Here is a 15127-nt window from a genome sequence, read left to right on the forward strand (position 1 = left end):
GGGGGACAGTTTCCTGTCCTCCTTCCTGCCAGCTCCACTAAAGGTGCAGCTGTTGTCTTGTGGCCTTGAATGCAGCTCCCTTCTGGGCACTGGTAACTCGTTTCTCTCTTTGTGCCTCAGTGGTAGTGATGCTCTACCCAAACCTTTACAGCCAGTCCTATTGAATCTCCTCCAGTACCTTCCTGGATTGCACCATCTCTTTCCTGCCAGGATTCTGGCTGATGTGCCTGATTGATAGTTTATAGAATTCTCAGTTAGAAATAATCCTGCTCAGAATTTTAATGGCATCCCTTCATCGCTTCAAGCTGCCAGTGTTGCTGTTGAAAGTCTGATAATTCAATTCCTGAATTTCTGTCTCTCCAACCTTGTTAAATCTTCTTTTTGTTCCTGGTGTTGTGAAACTTCACAAAGTTGTGTCTTTTTGAAAGATGTTTTCCACTGTTATGTTGGACTTTGGGTTCTTAGGATCTGGAAGTTTATGTCCTAGAGTTTTGAAAACTTATTGATTATGTTGCTGTTGATTTTCTTCTCTGTGTTTCCCAATTTGCTGGAAGCCAGTCCATCCTTGCTGCTTGACACAGTCGCTGCAGGGAAGAAACATCTGCACAGCACATGTTTCAAGGGACTTGGTGTATATGGCATACTGTTCTTAATATGTTTGCTCCCCTTCTTGGCGCTATGTGTTTTAACCAAGGTCACCTCTCCGAGAAAGGTTGTTTCCCCAGGTAGGGATTTTCCCCTGAAGTTAGAGAGGGAATAAAACCCCTTAACTAAGTGCCAGGCAGGTAGTTAATCACTTTAACTATGAACAATCACGCCTAAGTTACATAATCTTTACTCCCTGGAATGGAGATAAGAAATGCCTTAACCTTTAGAATAGAAATTGATAGGATTAAAATCAACAGGTATAAATACAGATATAACAAGACAATAAAAGACAGAACCTGGCTGGAGAACCTAGCGAGAGAGCATGGCTAGAGAACCTGGATAGAACATGGCCACAGAACCTGGCTATGATGATCACCTGAACGCTGTCTCCATGTCATTCCTTCTTCGCAGACTCTGTCCACACCTTTGGGAACCCCTGGACCTGATGGGGCTGGACCCCCACACCAAGTCCTCTCTTGATAGCATTCATATTATTGTATATTAGGTATTAGATCTTCTTGTCTTATTCTCTAGTTTTCTGATCTTGTCTATCTGTTACACTTCTGTATCTTTTTTTTTTTTTAGTTTCTGAGATATTTACCTAAAGTTACCTTCCAACACTTCTACTGAGCTTTTTTAATTTAATTTCCAAGGTCACTATTTTTTCCCTTGGGATGAACCATTTTAAAAGTAGATATTTACATTTCATGGATGTAATATCTTCTTTTGACTATCTGAGGATATTGGTTATGTTGGATTTTGAAGTTTTCTTCTCCCTAAGTAGTCTGTTTCACCACTTCTTTTTGTTCAGTGGCTTTCATCACTGTTGTTCATGGTAGATGTTTTCTAAATTTCTGGTATCCCTTGAGTGTTTGCTCATATTTAAAAATTGGAAGTAGTGCTGGCTGGTTTGGCTCAATATAGAGTGTCGGCCTGCAGACTGAAGGGTCCCAAGTTCGATTCTGGTTGGGGGCATGTGCCTGGGTTGCAGGCTCGATCCCCAGTAGGGGGCATGCAGAAGGCAGCCAATCAATGATTCTCTCTCATCATTGATGATCTTATCTCTCTCTCCTCCCTTCCTCAGAAATATATATATATATTTGCAGGCTGGTCAAGCCTCCCCCCCCCCGCAGTGGGCCCCTCACCCCATGGAGGCTTGGCCAGCCTGAGTGAGGGGCTGAGGGCCTTTTTCAGGCTGGCCAAGCCCCACAATGGAAGCTCCCAGCCTCTCCTTTTATTATTTTTTATTCTTGGATTTATTTACCTTCTATAATTGAAACTTTGTAGCTTTGAGAGGAGCTCAGAGCCGGCCAGGGCGGGCAGGAGGAAAGCCTTCCTCTCGCTCCAGCTCCATGGCCACGGCCAGCTGAAAGCAGGTATCTGGGGTTTATTTACCTTCTATAATTGAAACTTTGTTGCTTCCAGTGGAACTCAGAGCTGGCCGCGGCAGGGGGGAAGCTTGGCTTCCTCCATCATTGGGGCAACCAAGCCTCCTGCTTGCTCCAGCTCTGTGGCTGCCGGCCGCCATCTTGGTTGGGTTAATTTGCATATAGTCGCTTTGATTGGCTGGTGGGTGTGGTTTAAGGCATAGTGAAGATTTGGTCAATTTGCATGTTTGCCTTTTATGAGTGTAGATATATATACTAGAGGCCCGGTGCACAAAAATTTGTGCACTCGGGGGGGGGGGGGGTCGTCCCTCAGCCTGGCCTGTGCCCTCTCGCAGTCTGGGACCCCTCAGGAGATAACGACCTGCTGGCTTCGGCCTGCTCCTGGGTGGCAGAGGGCAGGCCCAATCCCTAGGTGCAGCCCCTGGTCGGGCTCAGAGCACGGCTGATTGGGGAGTTAGGGCACTGCCCCCTGTCATGCACAGAGCAGGGTGGACCAGGAGGTTGCGATGCCACCCTCAGTCACGCTCAGGGTAGGGCGGATTGGGGGGTTGGGGTGCCACCCCCTGTCACACTCAAGGCAGGGTCGATGGGGAGGTTGCAGCGCCACCCCCTGTCATGCACAGAGCAGGGCCAATCGGGGTTGGGGCACTGCCCCCTGTCACTCACAGAGCAGGGCCCATCAGGGGGGTTGGGGCGCCGCACCCTGTCACACACAGAGTAGGGCGGATCAGGGGGTTGGGGCGCTGCACCCTGTCACACACAGAGCCGCAGGGTGATCAGGGGGTTGGGGAGCTCCCCCCTATCAGGCACAGAGCAGGGCTGATCAGGGGGTTGGGGCGCCTTCCCTGTCATAAACAGAGCAGGGTGGATAGGGAGGTTGTGGCCCCACCCCCTGTCACACACAGAGCCGCAGAGCGATCAGGGGGTTTGGGCGCTGCCCCCTGTCACGCTGATCCCTGTGCCGGGAGGCCTCCCGGCTCCGCTGATTCTGGTGCCGGGAGGCATATTACCCTTTTACTATATAGGGTAGAGGCCTGGTGCATGGGTGGGTGCCACTGGTTTGCCCTGAAGGGTGTCCTGGATCAGGGTGGGGGTCCCCACTGGGGTGCCTGGCCAGCCTGGGTGAAGGGATGATGGCTGTTTGCAGCTGGTCACACATCCTTCAGGGTGGAGGTCCCCACTGGGGTGCCTGGCCAGGCTGGGTGAGGGGATGATGGCTGTTTGCAGCTGGTCACACACCCTTCAGGGTGGGGGTCCCCACTGGGGTCCAGTCTGGGTGAGGGGCTTAGGGCTGTTTTCAGGCTGGGGGTGACTGAAGCTCCGAACCGCTCCTTTTTTTCTTTTTCTTTTTTTTTATTCTGGGCCAGCTTTAGCTTTGAGGCTTGGCTCCAGCTCTTAGGCCTCCGCTGCTGAAAGTAGGTTTCTGGCCTTTGCTTACAATGTTGCGATCCTGCTGGCTGAAGCCCAGTGGACTAAAACAGGTTTCTGGGGTTTTGTTTAGTTTCTATATTTGTTACATAGTTGCTTAAAGTTGCAGCTCAGAGGCCTGCAGTGGCAGGCGGGGAACGTTGGAGTCCTCCGTCACTGAAGCAAGCAAGCCTCATGTTAGTTTCAAGCTGCCTGGCTGCTGGCCGCCATCTTGGCTGGCAGTTAATTTGCATATCGCTCTGATTAGCCAATGGGAAGGGTAGCGGTTGTACGCCAATTACCATGTTTCTCTTTTATTAGATAGGATATATATATATGAAAAAATTGGAAGTAAAAAAAGGAATGAAAATCCTGAGTGCATGGATGGGTCTTGTTGGTTGTGATCTCAGTTCTAGGGTGACCTGACTGGGCTGGGCTGTTGGGAAAACCTCAGGGCTAGTGTCTTAAGGTCTGAGCTCTTAGATTGGTCCTATTTCCTAGGTAAGAATCTTCCAATGACTTGCTTGTAAGGTACAGCCTGTCATCATACCTGGTAGCTGTGTATGGGAAGAAGGGCAGGTCCTTATCACTCATTATGCAAATATCCACTCAATGCCCCTGTTTGTAGCATACCACCTCCACTCTCTATTGTAACTGGTATTGTCCTGTCCAGAGATCCTCTATTTTGCCCCTTCAAATGAGAAAATCCTTCGGTCTTCTCCAGGGGGAGGAGGAGACCAGTAGCCAAGCTGCTCAGAATTACAGCTTGGATCTGGGAGCTACCGTGATTCCTCAATACACTTTCAACCAATATTCACATTTTTACTGATTCTATAAGGCACTATCAATTCCTGAGCTTTCCCCTCCCCACACACCTTTTCTCTACATTTTAATAGTTACTTTTCAGATCCTCTCACTAGTAGGATGTGGTTTAGCTCTCTTGTTCTGCTAAGGTAGTTGCCACTCTCACATCTGCTCTCTAGCTTCCAAAATCTTCGTAAAGATCTTTTAAAATACAGTAGTCCTCCCTTATCTGTGGGGGATATTTTCTAAGACCTGAAACCAAGGATAATACAAGACCCTATATATGCTATGTTTTTTCCTATACATACATACCTATGATAATATTTAATTTATGAATTAGGCATAGCATGAGATTAACAATAATAAAGTAGAACAATTATAACAACATACTTTATTTATTTGTTTATTTTCATTTATAACAACATACTTTCAATAGGAGTTATGTGAATGGCTTTGGGGCCATTATTAAGTAAAATAAGGGTTACTTGAACACAAACACTGCAATACCACGACAGTCAATCTGAAAACTGAGATGGCTACTAAGTGTCTAATGGTCAGGTAGGGTACACAGCATGGGCATGCTGGACAAATGGATGATTCATGTCTCAGGTGGGACTGAGTAGAATGGTGCAAGTTTTCATCATGTTACTCAGAATGGCGTATGATTTAAAACTTAAAAATTATTTATTTCTGAAATTTTTCACTTAATATTTTTAGCCTACCATTTATCACAGGTAACTGAAACCATAGAAAGTGAAACCGTGGATAAGGGGGGACTACTATATATCCATTTAGTATCATTTTAGTGTGATTTCAGGAGAGAGAGAATATTAATGCATTTGTTACATCCATCATCTTTACCTATTTAAAGCTGATTATAATTTCTGTATAGCTAAAGAAAGAGATCCATAATGGTCTGTTCTTTGCCTTCTAAATATTTTAAAGCACTTCTCCAATATTCAGTTGTTTATTTTTCATTTATTTTTAAACATTTTCTCTTTAAAAAAATATTTTTATTGATTTCAGAGAGAAAGGGAGAGGATGAGAGTGGTAGAAACATCAATGATGAAAGAGAATCATTGATCAGTTGCCTCCTGCACGCCCCATATTGGGGATTGAGCCCTCAACCCAGGCATGTGCCCTGACGGGGAATCAAACCATGACCTCCTGGTTCATAGGTTGCTGCTCAACCATTGAGCTACACTGGCCAGGCTTCAGTTGTTTATTGATTGCCAATGAAATAAGAGCACTTCATAATTGTTGAAACTGGTAAGATATATTCTTCTTACACAGAACTGAGTGAACTTATGAAAAAGCAGGGATGACTCAAGAACTGTGCTCTGATATCACTGTTAGAGCACATATTAGCAAGTTAATGATAAGTTCATGATTAGGCTGGATGACTTCGCTGTACGTCATGGCCACACGCAAGCTGTGACATTTTGTTTTAGCAACTTTCACCTACCATTTGAGAAACCTTCTAATGCATGTATTTTCAGTGTGAGATAGTGGCCACCTCAGCCTTAACAGATTCAAGGGACAGATGACTTTGGATCCTCCCATTGGACACTCTGTCTTGCACTTTGTCATACAAGGTTGTGGGAACAGATGGGGGTCAGATTTAACAGTGTCAGAGGAATTGTTGTCCTGTGGGGTGATTGTTTCTGGGGTTTCTGTTGCTCAACCTGGTCAGACAGTCCACCCTGAGATTATCCCCATTTCTTCAGCCTGGCCATCTGGCCTCTCATCAACTCAGCCAGCCCTGATGACCTTCTAACAAATTTCTCGTTTACTTGTCAGCCAGTGATGTTTTAGTCACTGGCAAATAGAAACCCTGACTGATAAACATGACAACCATAGGAAGGCAATTTACAAGTGTCACAGGAGGTTGGGAGGTGAGGATGGGCAGACACAAATTCAACAAGTCTTCAGAAAATAAATTTCAAATACTTGCCCCATTAAAAATTAATTACCAGTATCCCCTACCTATGAAAACAATGATGGATTTTTTAATCTCTGCCGTGTACAGTCTGAGAGTAGGTCAACATTCACTTCAGTGCCTCTGAAATCCCAGATTTGTTTTATCAGAGCCAAAGGGGATGACTCACTAATGCGCACCAGATCTGCCTGTGTCTGAAATGCCAAGGGAGTTGTTTAGTAATATTTGGGAGCAATCCCTGATGTTTTAGGTGGGGTTATAATTGGCTTTTGGCTGCCACAATTATATCACTCCTATACACTTAATTAAATCAAATAGGTTTGGTTTGACTTATGGTAGAAGTTACTTGATATTGGCAGCAATCTAATCTAACACACACAAAATAACATACCCAGGGCTCCTCAAACTATGGCCTGCGGGCCACATGCGGCCCGCTGAAAACATTTATCCGGCCCGCCAGGTGTTTTTGCCATCACTGCCTGTCCTGCTTAGCAGCCGACTCGTCCTGGGCCCGCAGTGCACATGTGTGGAATGTCTAAGGGACAGTGAACTGGTCCCCTGTTTAAAAAGTTTGAGGACCTAGCTTATTATAAGTACTAAAGAAGCTTATTGTAAAAATAATTTCAAACAATAAAGAAATATGTAAAGTGAAACTTTCAGGCCTGTTCTCTAATGATCACCATCCCCAATCTACCCCAACCCCCTCGCCTCCCCTTACATGACCTCTGTTAACAATTAGATATATATGTTCTTCCAAGTTATTATTGCATCTCTCTGCACACATTTACACATTTGCATTTTTATATACTTTATAGCTGTATTATACATGTTACTCTATTATTATACATGCATTTTCATTTATCCAATATATCTTAGAGATCTTTTCATTTTATACATAAAGATCATCTTTATTTTATTATTATTATTTTTGAAATATTGCTGGAGTCCAGCCCCAGTGGGTCCAGGGGTTCCCAAAGGTGTGGACAAAGTCGGTGAAGAAGGAATGACATGGAGGCAGCGTTCAGGTGGTCATCATAGCCAGGTTCCTCTAGCCAGGATCTCCAGCCAAGTTCTGTTGCTGGGTTCTCCAGCCAGGTTCTGTCCAGGTTCTCTTGCCATGTTCTCTCCCTAGGTTCTCCAGCCAGGTTCTGTGTTTTTTTGTTTTGTTTTGTTTTCAGATTTTCATCCAATTTTATTCAAGGGAGGGCATATACATTTTGTAGGGCTGTATCTATCCAATTCTGCCTGTAACAAACACCCAAACATCCTAAAATATCCTATCTAATTAAAAGAGAAACATGGTAATTAGCTGTAACTTCGCTACCCTTCCCATTGGGTAATCAGGGTGATATGCAAATTAACTGCCAACCAAGATGGCGGCCGGCAGCCACGCAACTGACATGCACAGGAGGCTTGCTTGCTCCAGTGACGAGGAAGCCAAGGTTCCCCGCCTGCTGCTGCTGGCCTCTCAGCTGCTCTCTAAGAAACATTGCTGCAAATATAGAAGCTAAACAAAACCCAGAAACCTGCTTCCAGGCAGCGGGATCTCAGAGCTGGAGTTGCAACAAAGTTTCAAACACAGAAGGTAAACAAAGCCCAGAAACCTGCTTTGAGCAGCCGAGGTCTGAGCTAAAGCCAGCTCTCAGCTTCAGTGACAGCCATAGAAGGTAAATAAATCCCAGAATAAAAAAAAAAAGGAAAAAAGGAGAAGTTGGGAGCTTCAGTTGCCCGCCAGCCTGAAAACAGCCCTCAGCCCCTCACCGAGGCTGGCCAGGCACCCCAGGGGGGACCCACACCCTGAAGGGTGTGTGACCAGCTGCAAACAGCCATCATCCCCTCATCCAGCCTGGCCAGGCACCCCAGTGGGGACCCCCACCCTGAAGGGGGTGTGACCAGATGCAAACAGCCATCATCCCCTCATCCAGGCTGGCCAGGCACCCAAGCGGGACCCCCACCCTGATCCAGGACACCCTTCAGGGCAAACCAGCCGGACCCTACCCATGCACCAGGCCTCTATCCTATATAGTAAAAGGGTAATATGCCTCCCAGCACCGGGATCAGCGGAGCAACGAGGCCTCACTGCCCCTGTGTCAAGTGGAGCTGCGAGGCCTCCTGGCCCCTGGAGCAGCGTGACAGGGGGCAGCGCCCAAACCCCCTGATCGCCCTGTGGCTCTGTGTGTGACAGGGGGAGGGGCCACAACATCCCTATCCGCCCTGCTCTGTTTGTGAAAGGGGAAGGCGCCCCAACCCCCTGATCAGCCCTGCTCTGTGTGTGACAGGGTGCGGTGTCCCAACCCCCCCATGGGCCCTGCTCTGTGTGTGATAGGGTGGAGCCGCAACCTCCCCATCGGCCCTGCCCTGAGTGTGACAGGGGGGAGTGCCCCAACCCCCTGATCGGCCCTGCTCTGTGAGTGACAGGGTCTGCGCTCCAACCTCCCTATTGACCCTGCCTTGAGTGTGACAGGGGGAGGCGCCCCAACCCCCCAATCCGCCCTACCCTGAACGTGACTGAGGGTGGCATCGCAACCTCCTGGTCCACCCTGCTCTGTGCATGACAGGGGGCAGCGCCCCAACTCCCCAATCGGCCCTCCTCTGAGCCCGACCAGTAGCTGCGGGGCAGGCACCTTGGGATTTGGCCTGCCCTCTGCCACCCAGGAGTGGGCCTAAGCCAACAGGTCATTATCTCCTGAGGGGTCCCAGACTGTGAGAGGGCACAAGTGGGGCTGAGGGACACCACCCCCCCCCCGCCACCAGTGCACAAATTTTTGTGCACCGGGTCTCTAGTCAATTATAAGACAGACAAGTAGTATAAAGTAAAACCCTGGAGAACATCAAAGGAAAATGGCCATGCATCTGCTCTTTAATGTTTTCCTATGATATATTAAAATAAAAACAAAGTTTCAGTCTCTTCACAAGAAGTAATTTATATTTTCTGGATTTTTTCAGCCACAACAACTGGATTCTCTTTTCTGATTTTTGCTGCAGCTTCTGTTTTGTAATCATATGGACAGTTGTGCTTGTCAGAGTAATGGTGAAGTCCACAAAACAAATTTCCACATCAGCAGTCAAACCCTATAAGGCCAACTTTCTTTCTGCACATGAAACATCTATTCTTCTTTGGTTTGGGTAATTCAGAAGCTTTTTCTTCACTTTGAGAGGTACTGGGTTGAGAAACTGATGAACTGGGCTGAGTAACAACTGGCTCTGACACCTCTGTTTTTGGGGTAGTTATTTTGTCCTCCCTTGAAATGCTCCTTTCTGTCATTTGCTGAGTTACAGGCAAGGCAGCCACAGGCACATTTCTTGATTTTTCAGATGTGCTGCCAGCAGCACCTTCACAGTTGTTTAAACTAGTGTCTGCTCTTTGCACAGATGCAGAATCTGAGGTAGGACTGTTGGAACCACTAGCTGTCCCCATTGGGCTCATTCTGCCACTATTCTGCTGCCTCTGAAGATGCTCTTTGTAGCAAACAGAACACATTACATTTGTCCTAGGATTCACATAAAAGCCACATCCTGTACTACACAGCATGGGCCCTGGGGTCTGGTTAGTCTCCTGAGCCATATTTTTTCTGCGGTTGCATCTCAGTGCACATGGGATACTGTTGGTGTGAGGTCAATGTTTCTCTGTGTCTCTCCTCCTCCTTTCTGCCCAGGTTCTGTGTTTTACTGTCTTGTTACATCTGTATTTATACCAGTTGATTTCAATCCTATCAATTTCTATTCCAAAGGTTAGGGCATTTCTTATCTCCATTCCAGGCAGTAAAGATTATGTAGCTTAAGCGTGATTGTTCGTAAAGTGATTAACTACCCGCCTGGCACTTAGTTAAGGGGTTTTATTCCCTCCCTAACTTCAGGGAAAAATCCTCACCTGGGGAAACAACCTTTCTCAGAGAGGTGACCTTGATTAAAACACATAACTCTAAGAAGGGGAGCAAACATATTAAGAACACTATGCCATATACACCAGGTCCCTTGAAACATGCTGTGCAGATGTTTCTTCCCTGCAGCAACTGTGTCAAGCAGCAAGGATGGACCGGCTTCCGGCAAAAAAAAAAAAAAAAAAAAAAAATATATATAAATATATATATATATATATATATATATATATATATATATATATATATATATATATTTCAGAGAGGAAAAGAGAGGGAGAGAGAGATAGAAACATCAATGATGAAAAAGAATCATTGTTCAGCTGCCTCCTGCACGCCCGGGCATGTGCTCTTGACTGGAATCAAACCTGGGATCCTTCAGTCCATAGGCCAATGCTCTATCCACTGAGCCAAAAAAGCTAGGGAAAAATCATATTTAATATATATATATATGTATATATATTATTGATTTCAAAGAGGAAGGTAGAGGGAGAGATAGAGGGATGAGAGAGAATCATTGTTCAGCAAGATCATCTTTTTATTTTTTTTTAAAAAACCCTACATAGTATTATATAATATGGTAAAACACAATTTGGTGAGTCCCATTTTTATTAACTTACCTTATTTGGATTTTTCTCTATTACAAACAAATGTGATCTCTCGTATTATGAATTTCTACATGCATTTAAGTATTATGTGTGATAAATTATTCCTAGAAGCAGAATTGCTAGTTAAAGGCTGTCCATGTTTAACATTTTGAAAGATCCTGCTCCCAAAGGTCTCCTGTGACTTCAACTTGTATTTCTATACTCACTGGAGAGGTTGCACATCCTTCATGTCTTTGTTGTGAAATTGCCTGTTTATACTACTTGTTCACTTCCCTAATGATTTTGTTATCTCTTTCTTATCAGTTTCATTGAATAATGTATCCATAATAAATCACTTTCATGCTATATAGAGGTTTATAAACAAATGGCAATATCCCTCTTTACTTCCTTTTGCCTTAACTGAAGCAATATAAAAGCCTAGTGGCTTACTCAGCTCTCTTTTTTTTTTTAATTGCTTAAAGTATTACAAAAAGTATTACATATGTCTCCTTCCCCCCCCCCCCGCCCTTGACAATCTGCTGGCCTCCCCTACCCCCCAGTGTCTTATGTCCATTGGTTATGCTTATATGCATGCATACAAGTCCTTTGGTTGATCTCTTACCCACCCCCCTCCTGCCCTCTCACCCTCCCCGGCCTTCCCACTGCAGTTTGACAATCTGTTTGAGGCAGCTCTGCCTCTGTATCTATTATTGTTCAAAAGTTTATAATGGTCTCTATTGTCCATGAATGAGTGAGATCATGTGGTACTTTTCCTTTATTGACTGGCTTATTTCACTTAGCATAATGCTCTCCAGTTCCATCCATGACGTTGCAAATGGTAAGAGTTCCTTCCTTTTTAGAGCAGCATAGTATTCCATTGTGTAGATGTACCACAGTTTTCTAATCCATTCATCTACTGATGGGCACTTAGGCTGTTTCCAGATCTTAGCTATGGTGAATTGTGCTGCTATGAACATAGGGGTGCATATATCCTTTCTGATTGGTGTTTCTGGTTTCTTGGGATATATTCCTAGAAGTGGATCACAGGGTCAAATGGGAGTTCCATTTGTAGTTTTTTGAGGAAACTCCATACTGTCTTCCATAGTGGCTGCACCAGTCTGCATTCCCACCAGCAGTGCACAAGTGTTCCTTTTTCTCCACAGCCTCTCCAGCACTTGTCGTTTGTTGATTTGTTGATGATAGCCAGTCTGACAGGTGTGAGATGGTACCTCATTGTTGTTTTGATTTGCATCTCTCAGATGATTAGTGACTTTGAGCATGTTTTCATATGTCTCTTGGCTTTCTGAATGTCCTCTTTTGAAAGGTGTCTATTTAGATCCTTTGCCCATTTTTTGATTGGTTTGTTTATCTTCCTTTTGTTAAGTTGTATGAGTTCCCTATAAATTTTGGAGATTAGGCCCTTATCAGATATGACATTGGCAAATATGTTTTCCCACGCAGTGGGTTTTCTTGTTGTTTTGTTGATGGTTTCTTTTGCTGTGCAGAAGCTTTTTATTTTGATGTAGTCCCATTTGTTTATTTTCTCTTTAGTTTCCAATGCCCTAGGAGCTGTATCGGTGAAGAAATTGCTTCGGCATATGTCTGAGATTTTGTTGCCTTTGGATTTTTCTAGTATTTGTATGGTTTCCTGTCGTATATTTAAGTCCTTTATCCATTTTGAGTTTATTTTTGTGTATGGTGTAAGTTGGTGGTCTAGTTTCATTTTCTTGCATGTATCTGTCCAATTTTCCCAACACCATTTATTGAAGAGACTATCTTGACTCCATTGTATGTTCTTGCCTCCTTTGTCGAATATTAATTGAGTGTATTGGTTGGGGCTGATTTCTGGGCTCTCTATTCTATTCCATTGATCTATATGTTTGTTCTTGTGCCAGTACCGGGCAGTTTTGAGAACAGTGGCTTTGTAATACAGCTTGATATCTGGTATTGAGATCCCACCTACTTTGTTCTTTCTCAGGATCGCTGAAGCTATTCGGGGTCGTTTTTTATTCCAGATGAATTTTTGGAGAGTACGTTCTAGGTCTGTGAAATATGCCATTGGTATTTTAATGGGAAGTGCGTTGAATTTATAGATTGCTTTGGGAAGTATGGACATTTTAATGATGTTGATTCTACCAATCCATGAACATGGTATGTTCTTCCATCTGTTTATGTCTTCCTCTATATCTTTTTTCAACGTCCTGTAGTTTTCTGAGAAGAGGTCTTTTACCTCTTTAGTTAAGTTTATTCCTAGGTAGCTTAATTTTTTTGGTGCGATGGTAAATGGGATTGCTTTTTTAGTCTCTCTTTCTGCACATTCACTATTGGTGTATAGAAATGCCATAGATTTCTTGGCGTTAATTTTGTATCCTGCTACATTGCCGAATTCTTTTATTAAGTCTAATAGTTTATTGATGGAGTCTTTAGGGTTTTTTAAGTATAATATCATGTCATCTGAAAATAAGGACAGTTTTACTTCTTCTTTTCCAATTTGGATGCCTTTTATTTCTTCTTCTTGTCTAATTGCAATGGCTAACACTTCCAGTACTATGTCGAACAGGAGTGGTGAGAGTGGGCATCCCTGTCTTGTTCCTGTTCTTAGGGCAAATGGTGTTAGTTTTTGTCCATTGAGTATAATGTTGGCTGTGGGTTTGTCATATATGGCTTTTATTATGTTGAGGTATGATCCTTCAATTCCCACCTTGCTGAGAGTTTTTATCAAAAATGAGTGTTGAATTTTGTCAAACGCTTTTTCTGCATCAATTGATATGACTATGTGGTTTTTTTCTTTCAATTTGTTTATGTGATGTATCACGTTTATTGATTTGCGGATATTGTACCATCCTTGCATCCCTGGGATAAATCCTACTTGGTCGTGGTGTATGATCTTTCTGAGGTACTGCTGGATCTGATTTGCTAAGATTTTGTTGAGGATTTTGGCATCTATGTTCATGAGGGATATTGGCCTGTAATTCTCTTTCATTGTGTTGTCTTTACCTGGTTTTGGTATTAGGGTGATGCTGGCTTCATAGAATGAGCTTGGAAGTGTTCCTTCCTCTTGGATTTTTTGTAGTAGTCTGAGGAGGATAGGTTTTAGTTCTTCCTTGAATGTTTGGTAAAACTCCCCTGTGAAGCCTTCTGGTCCGGGGCTTTTGTTTGATGGAAGCTTTTTGATGACTGCTTCAATTTCTTCCATAGTTATTGGCCTATTGAGATTTTTAGATTCTTCCTGATCAAGTTTTGGAATGTTGTATTTTTCTAGGAATATGTCCATTTCCTCCAGGTTGTCTAGTTTGTTGGAGTAGAGTTGTCCATAGTATTTATTAACAATCATTTGTATTTCTGTGGGATCTGTTGTTATTTCGCCTCTATCATTTCTGATTTTGTTGATTTGGGTCCTTTCTCTTTGCTTCTTGGTGAGCCTGGCTAGAGGTTTGTCAATCTTGTTTATCCTTTCAAAGAACCAGCTCTTTGTTTCATTGATTTTCTGTATTGTTTTTTTGGTCTCTATGTCATTTATTTCTGCTCTAATCTTTATTATCTCCTTCCTTCTGCTCACTCTGGGGTTTTCTTGTTGCTCTTTTTCTAATTCTTTGAGCTGTGGATTTAGATGATTTACTACCATTTTTTCTTGTTTGTTGAGATAGGCCTGTAGAGCTATAAACTTCCCTCTCAGGACTGCTTTCATTGCGTCCCAAAGGTTTTGGATTGTTGTGTTTTCATTGTCATTAGTTTCCAGGATGTTTTTAATTTCTTCTTTGATCTCATTGGTAACCCAATCAATATTTAATAACGTGCTATTCAGCTTCCAAGTGTTTGAGTATTTTGAGTTGTTTTTGTTGTAGTTTATTTCTAATATTATGGCCTTGTGGTCTGAGAAGATGCTTGGTATGATTTCAATCTTCTTGAATTTGGGGAGACTTTGTTTGTGACCCAATATGTGGTCTATTTTTGAAGATGTCCCATGAGCACTTGAGAAGAACGTATATTTTGTGGCTTTGGGGTGAAGTGTTCTGAAGATGTCAATTAAGTCCATCTGATCTAGTGAGTCATTTAGGATTGCTGTTTCTTTGCTGAGTTTTTGTCTAGCGGATTTATCCAGTGATGTCAGTGGTGTATTAAAGTCCCCTATTATGATTATATTGTTGTCGATCTCTCCCCTGATATCTTCCAGGAGTTTTCTTATGTATGTGGGTGCTCCTGCATTGGGTGCATATGTGTTTATCAGGGTTATATCCTCTTGTTGTATTGATCTGTTTAGTATTATGAAGTGGCCTTTCTTATCTCTTGTTATGGCCTTCACTTTGAGGTCTATTTTGTCTGGTATAAGTATTGCTACCCTAGCTTTTTTTTCATTTCCATTTGCCTGAAAGATATTTTTCCATCCCTTCACTTTCAGTCTGTGTGAGTCCCTTCTAATGAGGTGGGTCTCTTGTAGACAGCAAATATATGGGTCATGTTTTTTTATCCATTCAG

At 43.5% G+C, this 15127-nt stretch overlaps 1 pseudogene; it reads right to left on the minus strand.

Annotated features, from left to right (window-relative positions):
- Positions 1-8976: 8976 nt before the first annotated feature.
- LOC132237986 (AN1-type zinc finger protein 5-like) lies at positions 8977-9758 on the minus strand (annotated as a pseudogene).
- Between the last annotated feature and the right edge of the window lie 5369 nt (positions 9759-15127).

The sequence above is a fragment of the Myotis daubentonii genome, chromosome 7, assembly GCF_963259705.1.
Source record: "Myotis daubentonii chromosome 7, mMyoDau2.1, whole genome shotgun sequence".
NCBI lineage: Eukaryota > Metazoa > Chordata > Mammalia > Chiroptera > Vespertilionidae > Myotis > Myotis daubentonii.